Source organism: Furipterus horrens, unplaced genomic scaffold (assembly GCF_987537825.1).
Source record: "Furipterus horrens unplaced genomic scaffold, mFurHor1.1.pri manual_scaffold_10, whole genome shotgun sequence".
NCBI classification, from domain to species: domain Eukaryota; kingdom Metazoa; phylum Chordata; class Mammalia; order Chiroptera; family Furipteridae; genus Furipterus; species Furipterus horrens.
Window position 1 is genome coordinate 36,278,740 of NW_028327180.1, and position 11,319 is coordinate 36,290,058.

Consider the following 11,319-nt stretch of genomic DNA (forward strand, 5'->3'; position numbering starts at 1 on the left):
CCAGAGCAGCCCCGACGCCCCTCTGGGACACCCCTGGGAGGGAAATACCCGTGTCCAGGCCCTTGAGGCTTCCCTCCAAGCAGAGAATCGGGGAAGTCTCCACGTTCTGACCTTCCCAGGACTGTTTTCTGCATCCGCGGACACCTGGCCCTGGGCCCTTGGGGGCAGGGCAGATGGAGGCAAACCCTCCGGTGCCGCGCCCAGGGTCAGTAGCTCACCTCTCGAATTCTTCCTGCTCGGCTTCACTGGAAGCTGAGAGACAGAGAAAACCAAGGGCTGGGACCCCACCCTCACTCTCCTCTCTCTGAGCTGCACACGTGCAGTGCTCGGGAGCAATAGGACTTTCTACGTTTAACTAATGGGGCTTTCTGGTTCTTCCCTTTTCTTTTCAAGTGGGTAAACATCATGTCTGGTTTTTCTTCTTTGAAAAACATAAAGGAACGTTTTCCATATGAGGCTGACCATAGATTTCTTCCATCACTGTCACTCTGCTCGAGAAGAGCACACACATTCTCAGACCTACAGCCCACCTGAGCTCCCTCAGGTGGGATTCTGCTTTCCTGAGTCAGAGCCCCTCGCCCCAGCTCAGCGGCTCCCAGGGGCTCCGCACGGCCCTGGGGACAGCCCCCAAAGAGGAGAGGCCCGCCCAAGACACCTGCCATGGGAAGGCGGCTGGTGAACCGGGGCTCTGCGCTCGACCCCCACGGAGACCCAGCTCTTAGTATTCAGTCCTTGGCCCCTGCTCACAGCACCTGGGGCTGCACCCCAGAGCCCTCACCGCACCTGGACTCCTGGTCTGAGGTATTTGGGTGAAATCCTCGTGCCTGGTCTAACCCCTGCCCCATTTGCTTTGTTCCCAGAAGGATGATGTCCTACTCTTTCCTGAGAATAGTCACCCTATTCTTTCCCATCTCAGGAGTCTCCCTAGGTGAGTCAGAAAAGTGCAAAGAAGAATAGAAGGTCACGTCTTTTGGGTCTGGGCCAAGGCTTCCTCACCTTCCTGATGTTTCTACATTTCTTACGTCGTGGGAAGGCTGGATCGGATTCCAACCAGGGGAGTAATAGGAGGAAGAGCACCAGTCCACACACGATGGCGAAGGTGATATCGACCACCGAGGAAGGACTGGAACTCTGCCAGGTAGCAAGAACGCTTTTCAGATATAAGAGAGGTTCATTCATCATGTGAACGACACCGCTGTCACAGACAACTGAAGTCTGGGTGCGGCAGCCACAGCCTAGACTGAAGGCTCAGGCCAGCATCACAGAAGCTGTCACAAAGGGCTCCTGAGTTGAGGGAGGGGCAGAGGGAGCAGAGTGGACCACAGCCCCTCCCCCCTTCTAGTCCCAGGGATCCCTCTACCCTTCTCTGAGGCTGCCAGTACACACACACACTCTCACTTCCTGTCCTTAGGGATAAAGGAGCAAGCCAGTGACTCTCAAGCCAGTAGGAGATAATTGACAGGTGAATCACAAATTGTTAGTCTTTTTCACTTGAAAATAAAATAAAACCCACACACCTGACCCAAGCTGTTAAGTGAAAACTAGCGTGTCAGTTGCTCTGCCGCTCGGAGGGGAGGGAGGCCCCCCGAGGCCCTTCGCCAGCTTATTTTTTTCTAGAGCCCGTTCGCTGCAGGCCTTTACCGTGTGTCCAAAGTGAAAAAGTCAGCCCTAGGTTCGTTGCAGCGCTGTGCACAGTACCCAGGATTTGCAAGCTGCCCAAGCGTCCATCCATAGCTGAGTTGTTCAAACAATTATGGGACGTTCACACGATGGAATACTACTCAGCTGTGAAAAAGAAGAAGAAAGTTTCACCCTTTGCAACAGTATGGATGGACCTGGAGAACCCGTTGCTAAGTGAAATAAGCCAGTCAGAGAGAGACAACCACCGTATGATTTCACTCCTACGTGGACCCTCTTGAACGAACTGAACTAACAAGCAAAACGGAGACAGACTCGTAGATGGAGAGCAAGATGGCAGTTCTGGGGAGGGTTGTGGGAGGTGGAGGGATTGAGCAAACACGGGGAGAAAGAGGAAAGGACTCATGGACACAGAAAATAATGTGGCAGTTGTGGGCGCAGGGAGCTGGAAGGGACTATGGGGGTATAAATGGCGAGGGGAAAAAATAAAACAAATACAAACAAATAAATAAACACTACAAGTAAAAAGAGAAAGTCAGCAATCCTGACTTCACATCTTGTCCGCAATGAAATAAAAATCTGTGACATTGATACCATTAGATGGGACAAGAACTCAACATGGCCAAATAAGATATTATCTCTCTTTGGAAGGTGGCAGGTTTTATATACGTTTAAGATTGGGAATACTGTAAACTGGGTCACACCTGTGGAGTATGGAACTCGGCAGGTCTACCTACATCTGTAATCCTTCGGTTCAGAGGCAATGATGTCACAAAAGGACGAAAATTCACGAGCATTCCTCCAAGTGGAGAACCATATTAGGGCAATACTGGCAATTTCTGAGTGTCTCCGGGTTCTCAGTGGGACAGTCATCGATATTCCCCCCGTGCAGTCAGTTTGCTAAGTGACTTTGTTGCCGGTGGGAATAGGGCTCTTCCACAGAGTCCCGAGACAAGCATTTCAGGGACCCGGTCCTAGGAGGGTGAGGAGTCGTGGTAAGCTTTAGCGGAGTCCAAATGAAGGACTGCCCCCAGGTGCCCTGTGTCTCCTCCACAACCAGGTGGCTTAGCGCTGTCTGGCTGTGGAATAAGTCCTGGGCCTGGGGAGCAGAAGTGCCCACCAGGGGGATCAGGATCCAGAGCTGAAATGCCATCACCGTGGGCCCTGGGCGTCCAGCACAGTCTCTGCTCCTAGCCACTCTCTGGCCGGAGCTGTGGCGCTGCAGCCAGGGCTGCGCTTGGCCTGCGCTGGGAGCCATACAGCCGCTGTGGAGAGAGAACGCATGCGATTATATTACCGCAGACTTGGCAGATAGCAGTCTTTCTTTCAAACTAACCAATCTCTTTTCTAGCTCTTCACAGGCTAGTGCCGCGCCCTCACCCTAACCACCCGTTTCCTGGGTCTTCTGGGGTTTCAGGCCCTTACCCTAGCTCATCCTTTTCCCAGATGTTTCCAGGCTAGACTCCTCCCCTTTGTGGTCAACATTCTGGCTCCTCCTATGCACCCCAAGGTTCTGCCCTATCATCTCGGTTTCTACTGCTGTGGAATACCCGTCCCACAGATCCCTGACGTGGATGAAATGACCGACTCAGAGGCGAAACGTCTGAGGAAAGAGAAGGGGAGTGCCTCTCGGATGGAGGGCCCTGTCAGACCGTCCCTGGGTCCGAGTTTTTGTTAGCTTGGCTACCTGCAGAAATACATGACTTGAGGCAGCCCCCCTCCTAATTATCCATAAGAAGGACAAAGAGAAACGTAAATCAACATATGGTGATAAGGGCTTCAGACCTTCAGGACCAGAGTCCATTGTGAAAGTTTAGGCTACACTCCCCGAATTCAACATTGCGTGGGTATAGATTTGGAGTTCTACAAAGCAGAGCAGGCAGAGCAGGCTTCACTAGGGTCAAAGAGCACAAGGCATTCTTATCTTTTTTCCCTGAGACCCTCTGGAGACTGTGATCAGCAGTGTGACCATTGGGGCATGCTAACCAGCTGCGTCTGAGCTTAGGGGCCCACATGCGATTCCTGGGTCCAAGCAGCGGTCACAGTTTCCAATACCATACAGATCAGTCTCGCGCTTACTGCGCACGAGCCTAGCAGAGAAATTTCCCCTGCTCTTTTATCCCTCCCTCAGAAATCCTGGTTACTGGCTGGTTGTCCCCTGGGGAGATGGGAAAGTCTGTTCTTTCTGCTCCCTCAGGAATTGAGTCCCCTCAGCTGAGGATGTGGCTGTCCCCTGTGAATGCTGCGGCTACCTTGTGAATCAGGCTTAATGCCTGATTCCACTTGCCCCTTTCTTTTGTTAATAACTAGCTCCCTGTCTATGCTAACAGCTCAGGCTCCTACAGAATGCTGAGGGTTCTGTGCCCATTCTGTGAGTATTGCACGGGCAGTGTCAGACAGAGGTCTTCGGGTGAGATTTCTCAGTGCGGGTCTCTGTCACAGGTCTGCGTGGCTTCTCTTTGGGGTCTCTGTGGGAGGTGTCTCAGTGGGTGTCTGTGTGCCCTGTCACAGGTCTCTGGGAGCAGTCTTTGTGCAGGGCTCTGAGTGTGGGGCTTGCCATGTCAGGCCCTACTGCAGCTTATGACAGGAGAGGTGCAAAGGGACTTGCTCCTTCCTGTCTCTTGCTGTTCCGTCAGCATCCCTGTCTGTCTGTGGCATTGTTCCTGACAGGAGCATGGGGTCCACATCCAGTCTCCCCACTCCCAGAGCTCACCTCTTGGTCCCCTACGAGGACCCAGGCGCAGCCAGGCTCGGGGACCACACCACGTGCCACACCCTGCTGAGTTCCTGAGGGTCCAGGGCACTCCCTTCCCTGGGTCCCTCCTCCCACAGGTCCTGGGAGCGCTGTCACTGCCGCACCAACCCTGGGGGCACCTCTGGATCGGGGCCCAAAGGCAGGACCCGGCTCCAGGGAGAACCTGCGGCATGAGGAGTCCTGTGCCCGCTCCACGCCTCCAGCCCGAGTCTGGTCCCCCACGAGCCACGCATGTAAGTCAAGGTCGCACACTGCATCTCGAGGTCCGCAGTCCTGTGAAAGCTGATGAAATACATTCTGGAGGTGGGGGGTGTTGGTCACTCTACCCAGCTTGAAGGCTCAGATGCCTCTGTGAGCCTGGCCCCCCTGAGGAGCAGCTACACAGTGGCTCCTCTCATCTTGGCTCCGCGAGCTGGAAACGGGGGACACCGAGCCCCTGGAGCCCTAGTTTCTTCTCCGCTCTGGGCCTGTAGATGGCAGTGGGACGCCAGGAGCTCTGTGTCACTTTGCCTCCTTCCCCCGCATCTCATCCTGGGTGCACAGCGTGCCATGGTCACACGGTAACTGCACACACAGCCATGCCCTGCTCCCTTGCCAAGAAGGGGACTGCGGGTGCCCTTGAGCAGGTCATTCTCTCCTCCAGAGCAGGCAGGCGTGGGGCCTTCCCGGGCCTCAGTGCTCCCCACCTGCTCACCCTCAGCACTGGCCGTGCGTCTTAGTCCTCGCTGCTGCTCCAGAGAGTGACAAAGGAGGGCGCGCTGGGCACTGAGCTCCCAGCGCTTGGCTGGTCCATGTGCATCCCACCGTCACGAGAGGGACAAGCGCTCCCGCTCCTGGGGACAGGTGCCTTCTATTCGCACCAAGAGACCCGAGGCAAGATCCCTCCCACCTCCAGACTCAGGGCCAGCACCACCGCCAAAGTGCACTCCCCACTCTGTGACACTTTCTGGACATGGAGGGTATTTCAGCATCAGCATCACCGAGCCCCTCCCCGACAGCACACAAGTTCAAGGGAGAGAGGATCCTATAGTTTGGCTCATCTCGACAGTTCCTAAAGGCTTTTGTTTGTCTTCGTCATGATGGATTATAGGTGCATTACAAGGTGCATTAAGGGAATGGGGTGGAGGTGGGGGTGACTCAGGCAGCCAATCTCCCTCCTGCAAGCCAAAGCAGGTACCGGGGAAGAGTGGACCCCGACCCCTTCCCTTCCCCCTGCAGGACACAGACAGAGGCCACCAGCTTACGTGAGCAGAACAAATTTATTTTTGTAGGAATTAAATTCTGGGTAGGAAGAAGCCATTAGTCCACATCGGATGGTGAGCTCACAGGAGGTAAAAAGGAGACATATCTTTGAAAGGGACAGTGCCGTTGGCAGTGGCGGGGGCGGCCTGAGAGGCCTGCCACCGTTGGCCTGTGTTGGCAGGGTCTTCCTGGGGACCCTGGTTCCCTGGGAAAGAAGGTTCTCTCGCTGTTTCTGGTCCAGCAATTCTTCTGGAAAGAGCTGTGGCCATCAGGGGAGACATGGTGATCATGGGCCAGCTCTCTCAACATCCTCTCCTGCTGTTTGTAGTAGAGAACCCTCTCGCGGCAGAGATGCGGCCCTCCTGTCTCCACCAGACTCCGTCTCACAGCCGTCATGAGCGCCTGAGCTTCTGCGGCTCTGGCGCCCGGAAGGGATCGGCTTTTGCCTGGTTCCCCGCTTTGGGCAGGGGCCGGTGCAGGCTGGCCTTCCTGCGGGGGCTCTTTCAGTCCTTTGCCTCTACCGGGGAGGATTCGTTGCACAAAGCGCCTCATCTTGTCCTTGAACAGGCTTTCTGGAAGCACCTGTCCCTTCTGCTCGAGCTGGCAGGACTTGTTGCATAAGGACTCTGCTGATTTCTCCTCTTGGGCACTGTGCGTCTCACTGGCTTGTGAGGCCCTCGGGTCTGCCAAGCCTTCGTGGTGCTCTCCTGGGTGGGACTTCCTATGGGCCTCCTTCTCAGAGGGCACCAAGGTCTCACTCCGGTCCTTATATTGGTCCTGCAGTCTGAGGGACTTCTGCTGGTGACTGCCTCCACTTGCTCTGAGATCACGTGGCACCTGGGAAGCTGACATGTCCCTACAGGAAACTCCCTGAAACCGAAACAGAGATTTATGACAAGCCAAGACGTCCGCAGGAAGGAGCACGTCAGGGCTGCTGTCTTCAATTAGCGTGTGGATGGCACCGTGCTCAGGGATCGTACCCGTCTCGCCGTCTTGAAGGACCATACCAGTGGCTCGGCCTTGAGGCTGCTTTTCTGCCTCTACCGAGCCTCGGAGCTCAAAGTCACTAAGCTGCGCATCAAGGCCTGGCTCTTCTGGGACTGGGGCAACCAACTTGGCAAGTCGTGAGGGTCTTTGGCTGGGCCTTGGAGACCCTGATCTCCTCAAATCTATGCTAAAGGCTTGGGAGCTGGCAGGCACACGGGGCTCCAAGGGGTCTTGCCAAGGAGGGGCCTCCTTGGCCTCTCTGGCCTCTTGAGCCATTGAAGGGTGGGACTCTATGTGGAGCTCCAAAACTGTTGCGTTTTGGTGGAAATTTTCTGAGGTCCAACCTGCACTCTCTTCCCTTAGCTCGTCCCTGGCCACTGCTCAAGTGGGACTCGGCTTCCCGCGGCCTTTCTCAGCCTGCATGGCAGAATCACGGCACCACATTCTGCCCTCAGAGGTATATGGGAGGGGCTGAGAAGGCCGCCTTCCCTCCTGTCTACTCAGAGGGGCCTTTGAGTTCCCGTGGCAATGACCAGATGGGGTCCCACCCAGGGCCCTCTGCATTTGCTCACGTGTAAGTGAGGGGGCAGCGATGGGATCCACCCCCGGGGGAACTAACTCCTCTGCTCTCACCTTCTGTCTTGGAAGAGGATGAACAAGGTTTTCCAAGAACTTGGCAAAAGTGGCTTTCGGGTGGTCCCTGGATGCACAGATACCTGAGCAGGTACCGAGGGACTGTCGAAGGAGCGAGCGCTGAAAGGCCTTTACGGGCTTGAGGAGCCTGAGAGGCAGGCCCCACCTGCGCCACACTTGCATCTTCCTGATGTGAGCTTCTAGCACCTGTCCAACGAGTGAACTGAGTGCCGCGGGCTCAGGGGGGGTGTTCATGCAGGGCTCCAGATCCTTTGGGGATGCTGGCTCTTTGACTTCCAACTGTCGAGGAAGGTTGGCAGGAAAGCTGCAATGATGACCACCCACAGGCATGTGTCCCGAACTAATCTGCCCCACCTTTCTCTCCAAATGGTCTCTCAGGACATTCTCGTCTGGGCCCCTCGTCGAGGGCCTCAGCAAGTCTCTTCCTGACTCCTCACAGTTTACCCCCAGAACCTTCACCGAGAGACTAGCTGAGCCAGCGCCTAAGGGAATCAGGGTCCTCCCCACAGAGTGCCCCACCTCCTTGCCCAGGCCCGTCCTCGGTGGGACTCTCGCTGGACAGCTGGCCCTCATCTTCTCTGCGTCCTGGCTGCTTTCGGCTGTGAACACAGAGAGTCGCAAGGGGCCCCGCTCTCCCCGGGCCTGACGCTCCCCTGGGGACTGGCCGTCAGGCAGCGTCAGTCGCAGAGACAACTGGGTGTGGTGGGGCATGCCGTCCCCGTCCGCCTGCTGCAGCAGCGTGAGCCTCTTCTCAAGGCTCTGCTCCAGCTGCTTCTGCAGTTCGCGGCTGATCGGATGCCCGGGAACGATGGGGACTGGGCTGCAGGGGTGGGAGGCTCCATTGTCCTGAGGAAGGTTGGGAATGAGCTGGCTGAGGACTTCCTGACATGGCCCTGGCCCTGAGGTGGCTGGGATGGGAGAAGCCGACCGAGGGCCGTGTGGTGACGAGCTCTGTGGGACGGTGCCCAGTGGCAGTGCCACTGAGTCACACTGGGGAAGAGTGTGAGTGGACTCTGGTGGGAGAGGGGCAGGGCAGGCTGTTGGCGGTGGCGGGTGGGCCTCCGAGTCAGTGGGACTCGCGGGGGAATGGGAGAGTGCAGGTGGTCGGGGTGAAAGGTCTTCCAAGGGAAGGAAAAGCTCCGGTGGCTGACAGGCACTCAGAGGTGACTTTGGACGCAGAGAAACCGAGGAGGCTGTTGGGTCTGGTAACAGGGCTGAGGCCACAGGTGTCGGGCACTCAGGCACAGGAGGCAGAGAAGCTGACGTGGTCGTGGCAGGAGCAGCATCTTCCACAGGGACCCGGCAGGGCTGGTGGGCTCCAGCAGGTGCTGCTTTGCGCAGCTCACCAGGGGGACCTTGAGAGGAATGGTGACGAAAGCCTGCCGTGTTCTGGAGTCTGTCCAGGTGGCTGTGGGAGACGGAGCACAGGTTGCAGCCAGGAGCACATGGCAAGGCCAGGCCCTTGCGACCCGGGGCTCTCCCAGTCCCAGTGTTCCTGCTGTCCCTCACCCCAGGGCTGCAGCCACACCGGCCCCCACTTCCTCTTCCCCCAATACCCAGGTCAGTCCAAGGTAGCCTGCAACTCTGGGCTCACATCAGAGGTTTGGGAGGAGGGAATACCCAGGAGAAATGAGAGATTCTTAACCTTTTCGCAAGAGAAACCAGGCGCCAGGTCTCTTGCAGTTCTCTCTGGCAAGCTCTGTGGGCTGGAAATCAGGAGACGCGTCACATGGTACACCAATGGGCCCTTAGGGGAGATGCCTGGCAGAATGGACTCTGGAGCTCAGGCATCAGGGTCAAGGCCACATGATCCCTGACAGTGACGGCAGGACTCGTGACAGGCAGCACTTGCTCATTTACAAAGTGCTTCCGCATACACTGCGCCCCTGGCCCTCACAACTCACCTGTGGGAGCAGAAAGGGTGGGGCACCCCACAGAGCAATCGGAGCAGAGGTGTCCATGTGCCTGCAGTGGGACCTGGAGGTGCCCCCTCCCACACACGCACCGTAGGTCCAGAGCAGCCCCGACGCCCCTCTGGGACACCCCTGGGAGGGAAATACCCGTGTCCAGGCCCTCGAGGCTTCCCTCCAAGCAGAGAATCGGGGAAGTCTCCACGTTCTGACCTTCCCAGGACTGTTTTCTGCATCCGCGGACACCTGGCCCTGGGCCCTTGGGCAGGGCAGATGGAGGCAAGCCCTCCGGTGCCGCGCCCAGGGTCAGTAGCTCACCTCTCGAATTCTTCCTGCTCGGCTTCACTGGAAGCTGAGAGACAGAGAAAACCAAGGGCTGGGACCCCACCCTCACTCTCCTCTCTCTGAGCTGCACACGTGCAGTGCTCGGGAGCAATAGGACTTTCTACGTTTAACTAATGGGGCTTTCTGGTTCTTCCCTTTTCTTTTCAAGTGGGTAAACATCATGTCTGGTTTTTCTTCTTTGAAAAACATAAAGGAACGTTTTCCATATGAGGCTGACCATAGATTTCTTCCATCACTGTCACTCTGCTCGAGAAGAGCACACACATTCTCAGACCTACAGCCCACCTGAGCTCCCTCAGGTGGGATTCTGCTTTCCTGAGTCAGAGCCCCTCGCCCCAGCTCAGCGGCTCCCAGGGGCTCCGCACGGCCCTGGGGACAGCCCCCAAAGAGGAGAGGCCCGCCCAAGACACCTGCCATGGGAAGGCGGCTGGTGAACCGGGGCTCTGCGCTCAACCCCCACGGAGACCCAGCTCTTAGTATTCAGTCCTTGGCCCCTGCTCACAGCACCTGGGGCTGCACCCCAGAGCCCTCACCGCACCTGGACTCCTGGTCTGAGGTATTTGGGTGAAATCCTCGTGCCTGGTCTAACCCCTGCCCCATTTGCTTTGTTCCCAGAAGGATGATGTCCTACTCTTTCCTGAGAATAGTCACCCTATTCTTTCCCATCTCAGGAGTCTCCCTAGGTGAGTCAGAAAAGTGCAAAGAAGAATAGAAGGTCACGTCTTTTGGGTTTGGGCCAAGGCTTCCTCACCTTTCCGGCGTTTCTATGTTTTCTAGGTGGTGGTAAGGATGGATTGGACTCAAAACAGGGGAGTAATAGGAGGAAGAGCTCAGTTCACACACAAGGGCGAACATGATATTGTGAGAAACGCTCACAGTAGAAACACCGGGACACGGGACTTGAGCAGTAACCAAGGCAGTTGTTTATTCACAGATCTGCAGCTCTGAGCGCAGCCTAAAAGCCAAATCATGGTGCGCACCGAAAAGATGGAGCTGGCTAGTTTTATCCTAATGCAAGTAAAGCAGCCCCTTTTTCTCTCCACCTTCTCCTCTGTTTTTCTATGCTGGATACTCTGGAGTTGCAATCTAACAGGATAAACTAAATTAACTGAAGGTGAATATTAACTCTGAGTGATCTGGTTATAGGTCTGTCACCAGCTCTTCTTCCAAATTTCCTATTTTGTTTCCTGGGCTAACTACATTTTCCCGTTTCCCAGAGTTTGGTGATGACTATCCCCCCCACCCTTTGATCTCAGATGTCCTTTTTCCTCAGAAGCATTTGTGCTGAGCTGTGCAATGCCCCCTTCCTGATTTGTGTGCTGATACTGTTAACTCTGTCTCAGAGACCCTCTCATTACATTTGTCCTTTGCCGCTGATTATTTTCTACCGGTTTTGGAGTCACCAGGTTTTTTGTTTCTTACACAGACACATACAGAGGGAAGGCCATGTGAGGACCCAGAGGTAGACAGTCATTTACAAGCCAAGGGCAGCAGCCTCAGGAGAAACTGACCCTACCAACACCTTGGTCTTGGACTGTCAGTCTCCAGAACTGTGAGAAATTAAACCTCTGTTGTTGAAGCCCCCAGTCTGGGATACTTTGTCATGGCAGACCCAGCTGAATAATACACTAGGTCTTGACTGCAAGACCCTGGGGCTGGGGTCTCCAGGGAGACCTTTGTGAGAGAACAGCAAGGCTGGCCTTCTTGCCTCTGCACCCGTTTCCCTCGGGCTGAGCCTAATGGAGGAGCAGGGCCTGTGCACTCCAGGGCCACCAGCTCCAATGCCCA